This window comes from Canis lupus, chromosome 2 (assembly GCF_048164855.1).
Source record: "Canis lupus baileyi chromosome 2, mCanLup2.hap1, whole genome shotgun sequence".
In the NCBI taxonomy this organism is placed as follows: Eukaryota; Metazoa; Chordata; class Mammalia; order Carnivora; family Canidae; genus Canis; species Canis lupus.
Genome location: NC_132839.1, coordinates 35,922,517 through 35,941,424, shown reverse-complemented (window position 1 = coordinate 35,941,424; position 18,908 = coordinate 35,922,517). Strand labels below are relative to the sequence as shown.

Here is an 18,908-nt window from a genome sequence, read left to right as displayed (position 1 = left end):
ATTTGAATGCTTTATGAGATGCTATGGAAAGCCTTTATCAGGTGATAGAAAATACCAGGATTTGATAGTGTGGAGAGGTTGAGTTACTTAGTGAATTGTAAGGATCCAAGTTTACATATTTTCTTCTTTTGAGAATCCTATTTCCACATCTGCAGACAATTCCAGATGACTCATGGGCCCATTAAGGCCATCCATAAAGTTGCTCAGACTGCACTGACGCAGGTGAGCATCTCTGGTCAGGTATAACTGCACACTCAATTGTTCAATCTGCATCCTGGTTTCTACCTAGGGGTACCCTTCTATGTTTCAATACCACCAGTCACTGGGGATCACTGTAATTTCCAGACACACATTTTATTACTGAAAAATTCTTGTAGTATGGATTTTTTTTTCACACTGAGCAGAAACCTTTCTCCTGATGGATTTCACAAGACCTTGCAGGTCAATCCAATATTTCTCCCTTGTGACTCACCCTACATGTATTGAACCTAATCTCATGAAATACCCAAGTCTTCTCTCTTCTGGGTTAATAATTCCCACATCATTCAGCAATTTCCTAGGCAAAACACCTTAGGGGCTAAACATTTAATTAGTTTATAGAATCCAGGCAAGTAAAATAGAGGAGTGAAGTGGGCCTGTTTTTTGCATTAAATATATAGAAATATTCTTTACTTACATTTAGAAATCTTTACTTTTGCTACTTTTGATGAACATGAGAACAGAGAAATATACCTCTACTAGAAGAATGCCACAGGCCTGATGGTAATTGATAATGAACTGTCAGCTTCAGTGATGAAGAGACACATACCAGAGAGGGGTTGAGTCCAGCTGGGAACATATACCCTATATAAAGCAGCAGCTCTTCTCTCTTGCCCATGATTTCCTTGGGGAAAAATGGAACATTTTTATTAGTTCTTCTGATTATTTATAATGAAAAAACAAGGATCTAGATTTGTATGTGATATAGTCTGAATTTAAATGTAAGTTTAAATCATATTTGAAACTCTGTATGGGCTAAACAAAGTGGTAGTTCCCCCACTCTACTTCCAAGCTCATCAAACCTAGTCACTTCCTTCAGTATGCTCCAGGAAGACCTTCTCCTTCCTGGTATATGTTTTCCATCATAAGATGCCATTTTCTTGCTATTGTGTGGCCAGTGTAGATTAAAGTCATTCTAAATAAGCTGCCAACTAAGTTTCCTAGGCTATTGAGAGGAGTGAGGGATGGAGAGAAAATGATACAATCTCACACTTGACTCATACTGAGTTTTCTGACAGCTACAGTCTCCAAACTATTTTTTGGAGGGGGTGGGATTCACCTTGAAATATTGTTTCCTTCATCCTCTTCCAAGAACTTATGGATCTTTTGATACATGATCAGAACATTATAATAATCAACACTGCCTCTCAGGTAAGGGGCAGCACTTTGGAAGAGAGGCATGGAAATACTTCTGTCAGCCTAGCTGAAGAGAAGATAGCCAGCCCATGGTCACTGAGTCCTCATTAAGGCAATTCATGATATTTTTTTCCAGGGGATGACAAGGAGAGATTCTTATATGGAGCCCAGCACCTCCTAACTACCTCACTTCCTCTTGAACTCTCACTCCTCTTTCTTTTATTTGGGATGGGTGGTCTTGGAAGAGGAGGGTTGTGTTATTGAAGGTTAATATGGGCTTATCTTATTGGGATCCTCAGGATGGACTGTGCTGGTCTTTCATGTGTTGGTTGCCCTGTGATGTGTTCATGCCTCACTCAGTCTCAGGGAATAAGAAGCAGAAGCAGAAGGAGAAACAGAAGCAGAAGCAGAAGCAGAGAAGAAGAAGAAGAAGAAGAAGAAGAAGAAGAAGAAGAAGAAGAAGAAGAAGAAGAAGACTAATGATATTTTATCTTTAAAAGCCATGCTGTGGTCTGTATATTTAACTTTGCAGCACCAGAATGGGAGAAGAGAAACCTGACTCAGGGAAAGTCAACCCCTCTCTGAGTTGGGGCTGAATCACACCATTACTTGGTGTGTATGCATGAGTAGAAAGCTCAGAGAATTCCAGTGTCAGAGGGCCCTCTGCCAGTACACACTGTTATTCCTCCAGAAAGATGCACATGATCTATGCAGTCTCTGTATTCAGATATATAATTACAGAAAATAAAATAAAAAAATAGTGAAAGGGAATAAAGGGGAAAGGAGAAAAAATGAGTGAGAAATATCAGAAAGGGAGACAGAACATGAGAGACTCCTAACACTGGGAAACGAACTATGGGTGGTAGAAAGGGAGGTGGGCAGGGGGTGGGGGTGACTGGGTGACGGACACTGAGGGGGGCACTTGATGGAATGAGCACTGGGTGTTATTCTATATGTTGGCAAATTGAACACCAATAAAAAATAAATTTATACAAAAATAAAATAAAAAGAAAAGCATTCAGAAAGCAATAAAAATCAAGATTTTATAAAGAAAAAAAAATGACAGGAAACAATGAGAGCCAATGTGGTCAATAGTTAAAAGATGGAGTTATGTCTCCTGCTCAGCAGGCTGCTAGAATCAGCATAGCTGTAGTGAACTTGGTTGTTATGCAATGTTTAACTTTAATGATTAATAATGCATTGGAAGTCTTTTCTTGTCCATTCTGCATAAGTAAACACATCAAGATTTTAAGTGTACAAAGTTATATGCACATTGAGTCTGACTTTCTGGGATACCAGTTAGAATGTGGGTTTTTCAGGGCGTGATCCTGGGGTCCCAGGATCGAGTCCCACATCAGGCTCCCTGCGTGGAGCCTGCTTCTCCCTCTGCCTGTATCTCTGCCTCTCTGTGTCTCTCATGAATAAATAAATAAAATCTTAAAAAAAAAAAGAATGTGGGTTTCCATAAACCTGGAAGTGTTTCCTAAGAGTTTGCCGTGTTTCCACCCTGCATTCTTAGATGGCTCTACACAGCATGCAGATCTCAGCATAGCAACAAGGAGCTGTGGGCATTGCCTGGGAGTGTGGCATCTGCAACCATTTCATGACTGCCCAGAGAACGAAATCAGGACCCTAGGTGCTGCCTATGACAGAGCAGGAGGTTCAAGTATCTCCACAGTCTGTTTATAAACTGTATCCTTGCCCTGGTTTCCCAGACACTTGAAACCTCCTTTCTCACATTGTTAAAAGACACACCTTAATATCTACTCTACTGGGCTCTAGTGACCATTAAATAAAAACTATGCACGTAAAACAGAAGAGGCCTTGAGATGCCAGAACTGCTGTTAACAAGCACTGGTAATCTGATGGGGCCAACAGCTGCTTACTAACAGCTGCATTGCATATAAATGAAGATGAGTTGGAATACACAAAAGTTTGGAACCCCTGGGGATATTGCTCTAAAATTCAGATAATTGAACCATACTGCACAGAAGGCATACCACAGAGTGTTTTATAGACAAGTCTTGTGAATTGTTATGGAGAAAATCCAGTGTTACAGAGGGGGTCTTAATAATGGCACCTCCTTATTTTAAGCAGACTAGGAGTACTTTATGATAAATAAAATGTGTGAGTTTTCAAACATTGAGTAAATCAAGGAAACAGTGACCTCTGACATCTGCTTCCGTATTGATTCTCAGCTCCACAGAACATTCCACTGTTAAATGAGATAAATAAATGGGCAGTCTTAGCAACACGGAAATTGTTGAAATTTCATTTCAACAGAATTGCTTCTGGGCAGAAGCAATTTCATTCACTCTGTGGTTGCTGGAACCTGTTGTGTATGCTGCCCTGGGTGAGTCCTTGGGAGAGAGTCTTGGCTTTTCACCTGTGACGGGCCAAGTGTGAAAAAGTGAATGAAGCACTTTTTGTTCCTATTAGAACATGAGTTTCCATAGACCTTTAAGAGAAATGAGAAGGAGAATGTGCAGTGAGATTTGCAACAGAACAGACCTGATGCTGATCCAGCACAGGCTAGATCCTGTAGTGCCACTTGCTCACAAAGGTCACCCATAGCTGCACTGGGAAAATGTGAGGGTGGGTTGGCTGTGGGGACTGTACACCATGTCCACCCTCTTTCCTGAGCAGGAGAATGAAATGCAGTCCTTTCTGAAAAGTGGCTGAATCCTGGTCTAAAAATAAAAAGAAGGGAACAAAAAAAAAAAAAAAAAAAAAAAAAAAAAAAAAAAAAGAAGGGAACAGCATGGAGTTAGTTCACACATTTGATATCTATAGTGTGCCAGAATTCTTCATTCATCCTCACATATAATATCATCTGACTGGACAGTGAGGGACACAGAACGTTGACTTAGAGCCATGGGAGCTGAGTTTGAGCTGCTTCTCAGACTGGTTAGCTGGGTTTCTTGTGCAAACTCCTAAACTCCCTTTGTTCAATATACTTCAATGTACTCCTTTGCACACCAAAAGAACGGTGCACAGGAGGTGTCTACCTCAATGGTTTCAGCCTCTGTCTGGTACATGGAGAAATGGTTATATCACTGATCTGGCTGGCCAGACATCAGAGGGGACAATCTCTGTCTGGAAGTTTCCTCAACCTTCTGAACTTTTGGATTTTTTCTTTTATTATTCCTTTAACAAACAAATAAACCAAAACCAAACCATCATCCCTGTCATTCCCATATGCACACAGACTTCCTAGATTATTTTTGCCTCACACATCTCAATTCAGCAAGTGACCAATAATCCACATCATGCTTGTCTAATACATGCAGTAGCTGATTGAGATTTCACTATCAATGAACTCATGTTTCATCTGAGAAGTTGTATAATTCAATTCAGTAAAAAGGCACCAATAAAGGACAAAAAATAAAGCAAGGAGGCATAATTGAAAGGTGAGTAAATCCTAAGATAGATTTTAGGACAACTGTTCCAAAAGCAGATGAATTATACATCGACTGATCCATATCCATGGAACTGTTAGCAAATGGCCAACTTGTTTACATTGCTTCTTGCTCTAAAAAGTGAAATGCGTGTGAAAGAAATCAGTTGATTAGTGGCTTCCTGTTTTTATTGACTGAAATATGATGATTCATATGATCATCATCTTAATCACTTCTAGGCAACTGAATGTCAAGGTAAAGATGTTTTCTCCACTATTGAGAATTATCTCCTTATTCAGTTAAGCAAGTATTTTTTAGAATATTGACTCTGTTGTAGATGTGCTCTGCAGAGCAGACAGGAAGATGAATCAGGTACCCTACCTGCCCTTGGAACTTATGCAGTAATTGGGAGCTCAGGCACATAGTGTAGGTACCTTGGTTAGCTGGAAGCATAGGAAGATAAATAAACTACTAGGAGGGATTCTTAACTCAGACAATTTAGTTAAGAAAGGCATCTGGTAAAGAACAGCAGGAGCTGGAGTGGAGGTGGTAGAGGGGAAAGAGAAAAGGATGCTCCTTGCCTTGGGGTGTGTTGTGGCTGGCAAGTTCTCTGTGACTGGGGCATAAATTAGGCATGTAATGATGAGCAATGAGGCTGGAGTCATCTGAAAGAAATAAGACTCATCTGGTAGGAACAGGGAGGCACTGATGGACCTTATAAGGGAGTACCATGGCAGTAATTGTGCTTTAGAAAGCTCCTTCGGGGTTACTATGTGGACAGAAGGCTTGAGGGATGTATCTGATGACTGGAACTTCAGAGACCAATTTTTAAGTCTATTGCTATAATCAAGGCAACAGTTCATGAGGCCCTAAACTGAGGTAGAGACCCACAACATGGGGGACAGAGACCATATTTTTATCTTGCCTTAGCAGACTTTGGTAAGCATTGTATCCAAATAAACAGAGATCAGAGAATACATAGCAGTTTTTTTTTTCTTTTTCAAAAAGTTATAAAAGATTGAAATAGGGGTGGATAATAAAGTATGACATTATAATACCCATTGTGGAGAACCAGACTTCAGAACATGGGTGAGGGGCTATCTTATACTGACACAATGACAGAAAGAACATAGCTTTAGGTGATAAAATTACACTTATTAAACAGAGACACTATCTTAGGCACCACATTGCATTTGACAAGGAGCCAAAAACAGATGGTACATTGCAATTTACTGGACTACAGTTTTCCAAAAGTGTTTCAACTTGGAACTTGGAATCCTTCAATTTGCCAAAAGCTGATAACTCATCCTGTCTATTTCACTGTATATTAATTTGCATCCACCTCAGTTGTTTAGATTTTTAATTATAGAAGAAATACAAACATATGGTAAAAATTTGAAAGAAATCACACATTAGAAAAAAGTATAAATTTAAAAGTAAATGTTTCCTTTCCCATTTCTACTTTCTTATTTAGCTCATTACAGTTAACAATCCCTTGTTTCATATTTTAATGGATATAAAACATTCATACATATATACATACATGTTAAGTGGACATCCTTGTACATCTTTGCTTGGTTGTGTGGAAACTAATCCTCAGAATTAGAATTATTGTGTATAAGACTGTGTTCACTAAATTTTTCATAGTTTTCACAAAACTGTTTTTCCAAAATAGTGCACAAATTCTCCTACCGCAACAAGACAACTTGTTATTTATCTCTTTATCTTTCTATCTATCATCTGCCTATTTATGCCATTTTATTACATATGTAGTGGTATTTCATGTGATTTAATTTGTATTTCCCTAATGTGATGTTGGGCATCTTTTCACATGCTTATATGCTATATGTGTTATCTTTTTTGGTGAAATGCTGTTCAGATCTTTTGCTCATTTGTTATTAGGTCATCAGTTTTCTTTTTATTATTTTACTTTATTTTTATTTTAGTTTCAAGTTTTTATTTGAATTCCAGTTAGCTAACATATAGCTAATATTAATTTCAATATATATCATATATATTCCATTCCATATATATTTACTTGAATATATGTTTTTGATTTAGCTGTTCTGACTTGTGACATAATATCTCCTTGTAGTTTTCATTGGCCTTTCTCTGATAGGTCATTGGTTTTCTTATTTTGTTCTGGCAGTTCTTAATATATTCAGGATATAACATTTTTGTCATATGTGTTTTACAAATATTGTCTTTTAGTCTGTTGTTTATATTTTATTCTCTTAAGAGTCTAAGTTGTAGAACAGAAATTTTTAGATTTTGATGATCTCTAATTTATCAATTTATTTTTGATGGATTATGGTTTTGGTATTATATCTAAGAAATCAACAGCATACATAGGAAATGCCACCATACAATGTTACACATTTTGCTTCCAATAGTTTTATATATTTTAAAGAACTTTAAAAGTGAAAAATAATTTTTTATTATTATTTTTAAAAGATTTTATTTATTTATTTATTCATGAGGGACACAGAGAGAGGCAGAGACATAGACAGAGGGAGAAGTAGGCTCCTCACAGGGAGCCTGATGTGGGACATGATCCCTGGACCAGGATCACATCCTGAGCCAAAGACAGATGCTCAACAAATGAGCCACCCAGGCATCCCATCTTCTTTTATTATTAATGAAGTATAACTGATATACAGTGTTATATTGATTTCAGGTGTATGACATAGTGATTCAACAATTTTATATATTATTCAATGCTTACCACATAAGGAGTCACCATTTGTCACCATGTAATGTTATTACTATATTCCCTATGCTAAACTTTTCATTTCCATGACTTACTTATTTTATAACTAAAGTTTGTACTTCTTAATCTCTTTTATCTATTTCACACAATCCTCCATCCACCTCCCCTCTGATAATCGCCAGTTCTCTGTTTTAAGAGTCTGAGTTTTGTTTGTTCATTTGTTTGACAAATATCATATAATTTCAGTTATATTTCGAATCTAAAAACAAAAAATAGTATTTTATATTTATCCAAACAGAATTTCTGGAGTTCTTCTTTCATTCCTTAAAATATAAATTTCTCTTTAATCTGAAGTATGTCCTTTAAATTTTACTTTAAGGAAATTCTGCTGGTGACAAATTGTCCTAATTTTTTGTTTTTTTAACTGAGAATATATTTACTTTTCCTTCAGCCCTGACAGATATTTTTGCTGGGTATAGAATTCTGTGTTTAGAGTCTTTTTCCTTCAACTCTTTCAACAATTATGTTTTACTGTTTTCTTTCTTGTTTGTGTTTTCTTTTCTTTTTTTCTACCCTGCTATACTGAGATATAATTGACATGATAGCATTGTGTTAAGTTTGTGTACAACATCATAACTAGATATATGTATGCATTGTGAAATGATTACCACAGTAATTTTTCTGAGCACATCCATCACTTCACATAGTTACCTTTTGTGTGTGTGTGTGGTGAGAATTTTAAAATTGACTTAGTAACTTTCAAGTATATAATATGATATTATTAATTATAGTCACTATGCTGTACATTCTAATGTACAGAACTTATTCATCTTATAACTGGAAGTTTGTGCCCTTTGACCATTTTCCCTATAGCTCTGCCCCTGCCAAATACCAGTATATTCTCTATTTCTCTGCATTTGGGTGTGTGTGTTTGTTTGTTTGTTTGTTTTTGGATTCTACATGTAAGTGAAATCATATGGTATGTATTTCTCTCTCTCTGACTTATTTCACTTAGCATAATGCCTCAAGGTCCATTATGTTGTCACAAATGGCAGGATTTCCTTCTTTTTATAGCTGCATACTATTCCATTGTAATACATACATATATATTATGGAATATATATATATTTTGTTTATCTGTTCCATCAACAATTTAAGTATTTCTTTGTGTAACTATAGTAAATTAGGTCTGCAAGTTTCCTATTGAGAAATCTGTGGTAATTTGTATCAATTTTCTTTTGTATATCTTCTTTTTTCTCTAATTGTTCATGATTTTTCTTTATCTTTGCTATAAAGAAGCTTGATTATCATTATCTTTGACCATGATTTTCTTAATGTTTATCTTATTGAGGTTCTTTGAGCTTCCTGAATATTCACACTTATGAATTTCACCGGTTGGGGTAAGTTTTTGGACATTATTAATACGATTTTTTTCTTTACCAGTTTCTCTTCTTTTGCTGGGACTCCAATGATGTGAATGTTAGACAAATGTATCATTAATATATTTCCACGTAAATAGCATTTCCTCAAAGTTCTATTTGTTTTTTCAGCTTTTTTTCTATTTCTCTTTTCTTCAGATTGATAATTTATATTGACTTAGCTTCAAGTTTGCTAGCTCTTTCCTCAATCATCTCTATTCTGCTTTTGAGCCTATCCAGTGAATTTTTTTATTACAAATATTGTACTTTTAAGTTTTTAAATTATCAGTTGCATTTTTTTTTAGTTTTTATTTCTTTGCTGAAAACTGCTTTCCATTTATTTTAATTGTATATCTTTATTCAGTTGATATAATAATATTTGCTATTTAAAAATCTTTGAGTATTATGTTCTGCTGTTTCAGTCTGATTCAAATTCCTGGAAAATGTTAATATTTTCATTTTGGCATTTTCATTCAAACCAGATAGGGTCTAGCCCTAGGTTCTTTCCTATTTTCTGTGAGTTCTGGTTCCCTTCATAGATTTGTTTCAAGCATTTTCTTTCATCACTTTGGTTCTATTTTGCATATGTGTCACTAATGTGTTAATTTAAGTTTTAGGGGATGATTTAAACCTTAGTTTGGTTCTCAAGCCTTTGATATGCTGTCCTGCATATCTGAAGCTCAGGGATGTGTGAGCAATACAGAGAATTAAGAGATCCTCTTCTTCAGCTGTCTCTTCTGTAGGATTCCCCACTTTAACTTGAAAGGATACCTTATCTGGTTCTTCTGGACAGAAAAAAATTTAAGTACTCTTGCCATTGCTGCAGCAACAGTACCATTGTGGGCTCCTGCTCTTGAGGAAAAGACACAGAGAAAAAGTACACATACACACACACACAGGCTACTTCTACCATCCTCAGACCACGAGGGACACTTTTAATGATTCCTCTAGATAAAAAGATATTTTTTTATCAGAGTTTTAGCTATATTAGCTGATGTAAGACTTCCAATGGGGATCCACAGTTATTTAAAAGCCACAAGAACAAAATATGAGGTATGGAACCTCATCCCCTACAGGTTGCTACTCAAGTTTTAGCTCCTTTTCACATTCCATCTGTTTTTGTTTTACACAATTGACAGAGTCCTCGGGGGGTTATATACTGTATTTTGTCCAGAAAATTTAGTTGTAATTATAGGGGGAGAGAAGCTAGAAAGAACTCATTCCATTTCAGTAGGAACTGGAAACTCTTTTATTATAATTTTATTTCTTCTTTATAAATTATAAGTGAAGTCCTCTGTGATTGTTGTTAGACAAATCCTTGTTCATATGCTTTTATCCATTCACTTTTTTTTATGTTCTGAAATCAAATACCTTCATAAATAATGAAATATCTTCATTTATAGAACAGTAATATAAAAATATAACTTTTCCTCCAATTACTGTAAGAATTTACAATGAAAGTATGCGAGTTTGATTATTTTTAAAGATTTATTTATTTATTTATTTATTGTATATTTTTTATTGGAGTTCCATTTGCCAACATATAGCATAACAACCACTGCTCATCCCATCAAGTTCCCCCCTCAGTGACCATTAAGTTCCCCCCTCATCACCCAGTGACCCCATCTCCCCACCCACCTCCCGTTCCACTACCACTTCATTTCCCAGAGTCAGGAGTCTTTCATGTGCTGTCACCCTCTCTGATATTTCCTGCTCATTTTTCCTCCTTTCTCCTTTATTCCCTTTCACTATTTTTTATATTCCACAAATGAAGAAGAACATATACTGTTTGTCATTCTCCGATTGACTTATTTCACTCAGCATAATACCCTCCAGTTCCATCCACATCGAAGCAAATGGTGGGTATTGGGCCTTCTGATGGCTGAGTAATATTCCATTGTAATAAAGACCACATCTTCTTTATCCATTCATTTTTCGATGGACACCAAGGCTCCTTCCACAGTTTGGCTATTGTGGAGATTGGGGGGCAGGTGTCCTGCCATTTCACTGTATCTATATCTTTGGGGTAAATCCCCAGCAGTGCAATTGCTGGGTTGGAGGGTAGTTCTATATTTAACTCATTGAGGAACCTCCAACTGTTTTCCAGAGTGGCTGCACCATTTCACATTCCCACCAACAGTGCAAGAGCACTTCCCTTTCTCCACATCCTCTCCAACACTTGTTGTTTCCTGTCTTGTGAATTTTGCCCATTCTCAGTGGTGTGAGGTGGTATCTCATTGTGGTTTTGATTTGTATTTCCCTGATGGCCAGTGATGCAGAGCATTTTCTCATGTGCTTGTTGGCCATGTGTATGTCTTCCTCTGTGAGATTTCTCTTCATGTCTTTTGCCCATTTCATGATTGAATTGTTTGGTTCTTTGCTGTTGATTTTAATACGATCTTTATAGATCTTGGATACTAGTCCTTTATCTGATACGTCATTTGCAAATATCTTCTCCCTTCCTGTAGGTTGTCTTTTAGATTTGTTCATTGTTTCTTTTGCTGTGCAGAAGCTTTTAATCTTGATTAAGTCCCAATAATTCCTTTTTTGCTTTTGTTTCCCTTGCCTTCATAGATGTATCTTGCAAAAAGTTGCTGTGACCAAGTTCAAAAAGGGTGTTGCCTGTGTTCTCCTCTAGGATTTTGATGGAATCTTGTCTCACATTTATATCTTTCATCCATTTTCAGTTTATCTTTGTGTATGGTGTAAGAGAATGGTCTATTTTCATTCTTCTGCATGTGGCTGTCCAATTTTCCCAGCACCATTTACTGAAGAGACTGTCCTTTTTCCAGTGGGTATTCTTTCCTGTTTTGTCAAACATTAGCTGGCCATAGAGTTGAGGGCCTATTTCTGGGTTCTCTATTCTGTTCCTTTGATCTATGTGTCTGTTTTTGTGCCAGTACCACACTCTCTTGAAGGTCACAGCTTTGTAGTACAACTTGAAATCTGGCATTGTGATGCCCCTGCTTTTGTTTTCATTATTCCCCTAGCTTTTAAGGGTCATTACTGATTCCATACAAATCTTAAAATGATTTGTTCCAACTCTCTGAAGAAAATCCATGGTATTTTGATAGGGATTGTATTAAATGTGTAAATTGCCCTGGGTAACATTGACATTTTCACAATATTAATTCTTCCAATCCATGAGCACATCTCTTTGTGTCTTCCTCAATTTCTTGTTCTATAGTTTTTAGGGTATAGATCCTTTACCTCTTAGGTTAGGTTTATTCCTGGGTATCTTATGCTTTTGGGTGCAGTTGTAAATGCGATCAACTCCTTAATTCCTCTTTCATCAGTCTCATTGTTAGGGTATGGAAATGCCAATGATTCTGGACATTGATTTGTATCCTGCCACACTGTTGAATTGCTGCATGAGTTCTAGCAATCTTGGGATGGAGTGTTTTGGGTTTTCTATGTGGAATAGCATGCCATCCATGAAGAGGGAGAGTTTGACTTCTTCTTTGCCAATTTGAATGCCTTTTATTTCTTTTTGTTGCCTGATTGCTGAGGCTAGGACTTCTAGTACTATGTTGAATAGCAGTGGTGGGAATGAACATCCTGTCACGTTCCTGATCTTAGGGGAAAGGCTCCCAGTGCTTCCCCATTGAGAATGGTATTTGCTGTGGGCTTTTGGTAGATGGCTTTTAAGATGCTGAGGAATGTTATCTCTAGCCCTACACTCTGAAGAGTTTTGATCAGAAATGGATGCGGTATTTTGTCAAATGCTTTCTCTGCATCTGTTGAGAAGATCGTATATTCTTGTTTTATCTCTTATAGATATGATCTATCACGTTGATTACTTTACAAGTGTTGAACCAGCCTTGCATCCTGCAGATAAATCCCACTTGGTGATGGTGAATAATCTTTTTAATGTACTGTTGGATCCTATTGGCTGGTATCTTGTTGAGAATTTTTGCATCTGTGTTCTTCAGGGATGTTGGTCTATAATTCTCCTTTTTGGTGGGGTCTTTGTCTGGTTTTGGAATTAAGGTGATGCTGGCCACATAGAACGAGTTTGGAAGTATTCCATCTCTTTCTATCTTTCCGAACACCTTTAGTAGAATAGGTATGGTTTCTTCTCTCAATGTTTGACAGAATTCTCCTGGGAAGCCATCTGGCCCTGGACCTTGTGTCTTAGGAGGTTTTTGATGACTGCTTCAATTTCCTCCCTAGTTATTAGCCAGTTAAGGTTTTCTATTTCTTCCTGTTCCAGTTTTGGTAGTTTGTTGTTTTCCAGAAATGCGTCTATTTCTTCTAGATTGCCTAATTTATTGGCGTATAGATGCTCATAATATGTTTTTAAAATCATTTGTATTTCTTTGGTATGGGTTGTGATCTTCCCTTTGCATTCGTGTATTTATTAATTTGAGTCTTTTTTCTTTTCTGTTTAATAAGGCAGACTAATGGTTTATCTATCTTATTAATTCTTTCAAAGAACCAACTCCCAGTTTTGTTGATCTGTTCTACAGTTCTTCTGGTCTCTATTTCATTGAGTTCTGCTCGAACCTTTATTAACTCTCTTATTCTGTTTGGTGTAGGTTTTATTTGCTGTTCTTTCTCCAGTTCCTTTAGGTGCAGTGTTAGCTTGTGTATTTGAGTTTTTTCCAATTTTTGAGGGATGCTTCTATTGTGATATATTTCCCTCTTAGGTCTGCTTTTGCTGTATCCCAAAGATTTTGAATGGTTATATCTTCATTCCCATTAGTTTCCATGAATCTTTTAAATTCTTCTCTAATTTCCTGGTTGACCCATTTATCTTTTAGTAGGATGCTCTTTAACCTCCACGTGTTTGAATTTCTTCCAAATTTCCTCTTGTGATTGAGTTCAAGTTTCAAAGAATTATGGTCTGAGAATATGCAGGGGACAATCCCAATCTTTTGGTATTGGTTAAAACCTGATTTATGGCCCAGTATGCTGTCTATTCTGAGAAAGTTCCATGTGCACTTAAGAAGAATGTGTATTCTGTTGCATTTGGATGTAAAGTTCTGTAAATATCTGTGAAATCCCTCTGGTCCAGTGTATCATTTAAAGCTCCTGTTTCTTTGGAGATGTTGTGCTTAGAAGATCTGTCATTTGCAGAAAGTGCCGTGTTGAAGTCTCTCAGTATTAGTGTATTATTATGTTAAGTATGTCTTTACTTTGGCTTTTAACTGATTATTATAATTGGCAGCTCCCACATTAGGGACATAAATATTGTTGATTGTTATGTCCTCTTGTTGGATAGGTCCTTTAAGTATGATATAGTGTTCCTCTTCATCTCTTACTATAGTCTTTGGGATAAACTTTAATTTATTTGATATGAGGATTGCTACACCAGTTTTCTTTTGATGACCATTTGAATGGTAAATGGTTCTCCAACCTTTCAGTTCCAGCCTGTAATTGTCCTTAGCTCTAAAATGAGTCTCTTATAGATGGCAAATAAATGGGTCTTGCTTTTCTATCCAGTCTAAAACTCTGCGTTTTTTGATGGAATCATTTAGCTCATTCACGTTCAGAGTTACTACTGAAAGATATGAATTTAGTGTCATCGTAATACCCATTCAGTCCCTGTTTTTATGGATTATTTCTTTGGGCGTCCTCTTTCTTTTACAAAGTCGCCTTTAATATTTCTTGCAGAGCTGGTTTGGTGGTCACATATTCTTTCAGTTTCTGCCTATCTTGGAAGCTCTTTATCTCTCCTTCTAATCTGAATGAGAGCCTTGCTGGATAAAGCATTTTTGGCTGCATGTTCTTCTCATTTAGGACCCTGAATATATCCTGCCAGCCCTTTCTGGTCTGCCAGGTCTCTGCGGAGAGGTCTGCTTTTAATCTAATATTTCTCCCCATATAAGTTAGGGATCTCATGTCTCTTGCTGCTTTAAGGATTTTCTCTTTATCTTTGGAATTTGCAAGTTTCATTATTAAATGTCAAGGTGTTGAAGGGTTTTTATTGATTTTAGGAGGGGACCTCTCTATCTCCTGGATCTGAATGCCTGTTTCCCTCCCCAAATTAGAGAAGTTCTGAGCTATGATTTGTTCAAATGTGTTTTCTGATCCTCTGTCCCTTTTGGCACCCTCTAGAATCCCAATTATATGAGATTTTTCCTTCTGAGGCTGTCATTTATTTCCCTTAACCTTTCCTCAGGGTCTTTTCATGGTTTTTCTCTTTTTTCCTCAGCTCCCTTCCTAGCCATCTACTTGTTTTCTATGTCACTCCCTCTGTCTTCTACTTCATTAACCCTCATCTTTGCGACCTCCAGTTTGTATTGCATCTCATTTAATTGATTTTTAATTTCAGCCTGATTAGATCTAAATTCTGCAATCATGAAGTCTCTTGAATCCTTTATGCCTTTTTCCAGAGCCACTAGTAGCTTTATGATTGTACTTCTGAATTGGCTTTCTGACATTGAATTATGATCCAAATTCTGTAACTCTGTGGGAGAGAGGACTGTTTCTGATTCTTTCTTTTGTGGTGACTTCTTCTTTCTCGTTATTTTGCTCATTGCAGAGTGGCTGTATGAGCAGGCTGCATCAAGAATATCAACCAGGACTTAAGCAAATTTCACCCTAGATATTTCTCCTGAGTTCAGAGACCAGAAATGGAAAACAAAGATCAGAACAAAATAAAACAAAAGGAACACTGAAGTGAAAAACAAATTTTAAAACAAAGTAGTAAAAAATAAAAGGCTAGTAATCCTAAAGAAGAAGAGAAAAAAAAGAAAAAAGAGAATAAAAAGGCAGGGGGGACTGGGAGATGGTCATGGTGAAGAAGTTGTAGTGGAGGGAAAATGTAGTCTACCTGAGGGTTCTAGAGGATGATCTTCTTTTTATGAGTATATTAAGTTCTGTATATTAGAAGATGCTCAGGTCCAAATTTATATAAACCAATAATACTTGTGAGGGCCTCAACATTGACCACCAAAGCATAAATGAGATAAAAGAGGGTGGCAGAATAGGAATGAGGAATGTCACAGAATGAACCAGCATAGTATATCAGTTGGTTATGGGTGCATGCTGTTCATGTTTTAGAAGGTATTAACTTCTGCCATTGTAGAACAAAATGAAGCAGAGAATACAAAAAAACCCAAAACCAAGGAAACATATCTTGTATATCTCCCCAAATTAAGTTAGGTATTTTGAAGGGAGTCTGGTAGTGGAAAATATATCTAGGACCTGTAATTGTAGAAATATGAAAGTCAAAAAGGAAGAATCTTAAAAATGAAGACGTGGTAAAATATTGTAGTTAAGGTGGGAAAAGAGAAAAAAATTGGAAATTTACAATGTGATATAAAAACGAGTTGTATTGGAAAAAGGAAGAAAAAAAAAAAAGAAGGGGTACCCACTGGTTCTATATACTGTAAATCTCTCAACTTCCTCTGGAACTTTCCAGTGCTGTTTGTTGAAGAACTTGCTTTTTCCCTGTTCTTGGAGCTGGTCTTCTGGGGTTTGGGGCCTACTGTATGGATCTCAGGTGTGTGCACCTGGGGGAGGTGCCTGGCCCCCCACTGGGTGCCAGGCTCAGTGGGAGCTGTTTACCCCATGAGGCCCCTGTTCCTTGGCAGCCCCGCTCCATCCCAGGCACAGAGTGACACCAGGAGGAACAACAACACTGGCGGGGGCCAAGTCTCAGGCTCTGGAGTCAGCTCCCGCAGTAACTACCACAGTGTCCCAGTCCACACTGGCCTGGATGCTCTGGGGGTAGAGGGCGCTGATCTCCACAGCTTGGGGGCACCCAGTACTCTCCCCACCTCTGCCTGTCCCTGGGAAATGCAGGAGCTTGGGCTGTGTCCCCCGGCGCTCTGGGATCTGGGGCCTGTGCTGCTGGAATCATGCTCCCAGGCTGTGGCTTCTGAAGGCAGCAGGGTGCAGCTCCCTCTGCCTGAGCCACCACCTGAGCTTCTCCTGAGGCCCCGCAGGGCTCGCTCCAGCCCTTTCTCGAGCTCCGCGGGGTGTGGGGCGCTCCCCCCCAGGCACACTGCCTCTTATTACTGACTCCAGGAACCTGGAGGCTACACTGCCCCTCCTGCGGTTCTCCCCGAGTTCCCTGCTGAGCGCCTTTCTGGGAAGAATCTGGTATGGATTTTTCAAGTTCCTGCTTCTCTGGCGCTGGGCTTTCGTGTCCCTGGGAGACTTTTGCCCAGGCCTTAGTCTGGCTCCTCACAGGGGCCCCTCCCCCACTTGATTCTTTTTTATTTTTTTCTACCTTCCTACCTTGTTATAAGCACAAACTCTTCTTTCTGTAGCCTTCCAGCCGTTTTCTCTTTATTTTATTTATTTATTTTTAAAAAGATTTTATTTATTTATTCATGGGAGATACAGAGAGTAAGAGAGGCAGAGACACAGGCAGAGGGAGAAGCAGGCTCCATGCAGGGAGCCCGATGTGGAACATGATTCTGCGTCTCCAGGGTCACCCTCTGGGCCAAAGGCAGCGCTAAACCGTTGAGCCACCCAGGCTGCCCTGTTTTCTCTTTAAATCTCAGGTCGAATTCATAGGTTTTCAGGATGATTTGAAAGTTATCTAGGTAAGTTGGTGGGGACAGGTGACTTGTGGATCCTTCTCCTCTGCCATCTTGCCCTGCCCCCAACCAAGTATTTTTTATAAAAATAATGTTTTAACAGACCTCACTTTTTAGAGCAGTTTTAGGTTCAAAGGAAAACTGAAAAAAAGGTATAAATTTCCCATATACTCCCTCCCCACCATATACATAGCTTCCTCCACCATGAACATCCTCAACATGTGGTATATTCATTACAATTGATAAACCTAAACTGACACATCATTATCATCCAGACTCTATACTTTATATTAGTGTTCACTCTCAGTGTTGTATACTCTATGGGTTTGCACGATTATATAATGACATGTGTCCACCATTAGTATCATACAGAGTAGGTTTTTTTTTTTTCCAGAGTAGTTTCAATGACCTAAAAATCTTTTGTGCTCTGACTGTCCATTCCTCCTTCTTGTTTTCTATTAACTTTTAATGGTAGTCTTTGTATATAATTATTAATTTTGTATATAATTTTCTTTTTTCTTTCTTTCTTTCTTTTTCTTTCTTTCTTTCTTTCTTTCTTTCTTTCTTTCTTTCTCTTTCTTTCTTTCTTTCTTTTTTTTCTTTCTTTCTTCTTTCTTTCTTCTTTCTTTCTTTCTTTCTTTCTTTCTTTCTTTCTTTCTTCCTTCCTTCCTTCCTTCCTTCTTTCTTTTATTTTTTTGAGAGAGAGATGGCAAGGGAGAGCAGGAGGTGGAGAGAGGGAAAGAGGAAAAGGGAGAGAGAGAATCTTTAGGAGGCTCCAGGCTCAGTGCAGAGCTCAACATGGGGCTCAATCTCATAACCCTGAAATCATGACCTGAGAAAAAATCAAGAGTTCCATGTTTAATCAACTGAGCTACCCAGGCACTCCTATATATAATTTTCTAATAAACCCACTTAGTAAAGGGTTTTATTTCTTTTTTTGTTGTAACTGATTTCTCTTTAACTCTATAAGTATGTAATCATATCATTTGTAAATAATGATAATTTTGCCACTTACATTCCAATATTTTCACATCATTTATTCCTCTTATGAAATTGTTTTGACTAGAACATTCAGAAAAAGTAATAAACAATAGTGGTGAAATTATACATTCTTGCTGTACCTCTGTCTCAAAATTGAGTGATTTTAGGAGAGCATTTAACGAAAGGACTAATGATTAAAAGTGTAAGCAGATATTTGGCAAAACATCAAGAGAAGATGGAGTGCTCTGGGCCAGTAAAAGTGAGAGAGCCTTTGTCTTTCAGAACAGAAATGGGGCAAGGAGAGCAGTGCTCACTCCCACAGGGAGTGCTCTAGGAAGAAGACCACCTATGTAGCAGTATCAAGATCTTCCTTTGTTTTAATTAAACATTACAGAAAGATAAACAGAATAGGGTAATATACTTGCCACCCATGATGAACAACTGTTAACATTTTGACATGATTCATTCAAATTCAACAAAAATTCCTTTACAGATATATTGCAATCCACCT

General features: G+C 37.6%; 2 long non-coding RNA genes across 5 annotated transcripts in view; one reads left to right on the top strand and one right to left on the bottom strand.

Moving 5' to 3' along the window:
* The window catches only part of LOC140610081 (uncharacterized), a 77,466-nt gene extending 74,744 nt beyond the window's left edge, over positions 1-2,722 (top strand). The window contains exon 3 of the long non-coding RNA XR_012011868.1: positions 1,695-2,722. This is a non-coding gene — a long non-coding RNA (uncharacterized lncRNA). The remainder of the gene's footprint in view (positions 1-1,694) is intronic.
* Positions 1-18,908, bottom strand: part of LOC140610072 (uncharacterized) — a 133,782-nt gene that overhangs the window by 91,144 nt on the left and 23,730 nt on the right. Inside the window, exons 4-5 of one of the 4 annotated variants that reach the window (XR_012011862.1) lie at positions 3,907-4,085; positions 809-883 (exon numbers count right to left, since the gene is read on the bottom strand). This is a non-coding gene — a long non-coding RNA (uncharacterized lncRNA). Of the gene's footprint in view, positions 1-423; positions 884-3,906; positions 4,086-18,908 lie in introns of those variants that run through there. The other 3 variants (XR_012011848.1, XR_012011849.1, XR_012011854.1) reach the window with 3 other exon arrangements.